Source organism: Bombina bombina, chromosome 2 (genome assembly GCF_027579735.1).
Source record: "Bombina bombina isolate aBomBom1 chromosome 2, aBomBom1.pri, whole genome shotgun sequence".
NCBI lineage: Eukaryota > Metazoa > Chordata > Amphibia > Anura > Bombinatoridae > Bombina > Bombina bombina.
This window is the reverse complement of record NC_069500.1, coordinates 145,120,085-145,122,287: the sequence shown is the minus strand read 5'-3', so window position 1 is coordinate 145,122,287 and position 2,203 is coordinate 145,120,085. Positions and strand designations below refer to the sequence as shown.

Here is a 2,203-nt window from a genome sequence, read left to right as displayed (position 1 = left end):
TCTTGTAATTACAAGGTGTGGGTATTGTCCCGTTAATCGGTCAACGGGTTTATCTTGGATGATGTTACGCTGCCAATGATCTCTTGGCTGTGTTTGCAAAAAAAGTCATGACAAAAGCTGGCAAAGCTTTTGAATGTAATAATGCATATATCAATCTGAGAAAGCATGATCAGGATAAGAGAGTAGCTAGGAATTAAATAATGTTGTAAACAGAAGCAGGCTAAGAAATCTATCATTTACAAAGAAGAATCAGGGGAAAGCGCGAACGCAGTCCCCCACTACCACAAATTATGCAGTCGAGTTTCCTGCATTTGAGGAAATCGCAGGGGTCAGCACAACCGGAGTGCAATGGATGAGCCTCGCCCTGGGAGAACCACCTTCATGATCATGGTATCTCCCCTGCCAGGTAAGTATGAGTTGTAGCATCAATCCAGCGGGCTGCTGCTCCAGCGCTACTTGCTAAACATAAGGGACCTTCCGTTCTTTCAGGCACAGCTGACAAAACAGATAAATTCAAATACTGGCTAAAATAGATCAGGCAAGCCCTCTGAATCTTTCACTATAGAAAAAAAAAAACATTTTATTGACCTGTGCATTCAAGAACCAGCAGTCCCAGGATTCATTGCAGCAAACATATTTGCATGTGATGATGTCACAAAGGCAGCCTGCTGTTTCTTCACAAGCATCACTCGCCTGATTGCTGCAAAAGAACTGAGCCGAACAGACATTTCACAGGGTATCACTGTCATTATAGCTACACTGCATCAAGTCAAGTCAATAATACTTTATTAGCATGAAATTATTACATGTGGTGCCAAAGTAATATGTTACAATAAAACAGATCCATAACAATTTATACAGTAGGAGTATAGTGGGTAAATATGATAACAGTTCTGATTGGGGGCTCTGGTCATGTGACAGTCTGTTACGTATAGCTTTGGATTTTTCTCCTAAGAGTAGACATAGGGGCCTATTTATCATCGGTCTTGCGGACCTGATCCGACAGTGCGGATCAGGTCCACAAGACCTCGCTGAATGCGAAGAGCAATACACTCTCCGCATTTAACATTGCACCAGCAGCTCACAAGAGCTGCTGGTGCAACGCCGAACCCCTGCTGACTCCCGGCCAATAGGCCGCCAGCAGGGAGCTGTCAATCAACCCAATCGTACTCGATCGGGTTGATTTCCGGCGATTCCTGTCCGCCTGCTCAGAGCAGACGGACAGGGTTATGGAGCAGCGGTCTTTAGACCGCTGCTTCATAACTTGTGTTTCTGGTGAGTCTGAAGACTCGCCAGAAACACGGGTTCACAAGCTCCGTACGGAGCTTGATAAATGGGCCCCCAAGTCTTTCTTGTTCAGACATCTGTGGGAAGTGTGTTATTTCTTTCCTTATTTCTGGGAAGTATTTATCCCTTAAGAGTTTGTATCTTGTACAGTACAAGAGGAAGTGCGCTTCAGTCTCTATGTCCCCGCTGTTACACTGCGCACATTGTCTGGCTGCCCTGGATCTCCAATTTGTCCGATATCTGCCAGTCTCTATTTCCAGCTGGTGGTCAGAGATTCTGTATTTAGTGAGTATCTGTCTGTTCTTTGGGTTGGTGACACTTGTGAGATACTCAGCTAGTTTGTACTCTCTTTGTAAAGACCTATAACACTCCAGCTTTTACAAGTGATAGCTTGTAATGTGAAGATATGGTCTGTGGTTCTTTGTTTAGGGAGGAACCCTATCTGACTCCTGTGCAGGGTTTTGCTGTCTATTAGAAATGTTAATATCCTTTGGTTCAGGATTGTGCAGAGTTTGCTCACATTGCTGTTTACACAGACTCCCCTGTAGTTATTTGGTCAGTGTGATCCCCATGTTTGTGGATTGGGGTAATCAGACCTTCTGTACATGTTTCTGGAAAGTGTGCTGATTGTAAGATGATGTTAAAACAGTTTTGTGAGAGCCTCTTGGAGCTGTGGGCTGCTGTGAATCAGCATCTCATTTAATATTTAGTCAGATTCACAAGCTTTTCTTGGTTTTAATGGCCGCTTGCTTCAGCACTCTGGTGGTACAGGTGGTATTTAAGCAACTTAGCATTTGTTATCAAGCACTTTGCAAATATCAACATATGGCAAAAACAGCACAGAAACATTATATAATATAAATATAAGCTAAATAGTTACCTAAAAAACACTTTTTAATAATCAAGACATGGTAGC

At 43.1% G+C, this 2,203-nt stretch overlaps 1 non-coding gene across 1 annotated transcript; it reads right to left on the bottom strand.

Moving 5' to 3' along the window:
• Positions 1-250: 250 nt before the first annotated feature.
• Positions 251-414, bottom strand: LOC128650501 (U1 spliceosomal RNA). Its single transcript, XR_008400798.1, has one exon. It is a non-coding gene; the product is annotated as a U1 spliceosomal RNA (small nuclear RNA).
• Between the last annotated feature and the right edge of the window lie 1,789 nt (positions 415-2,203).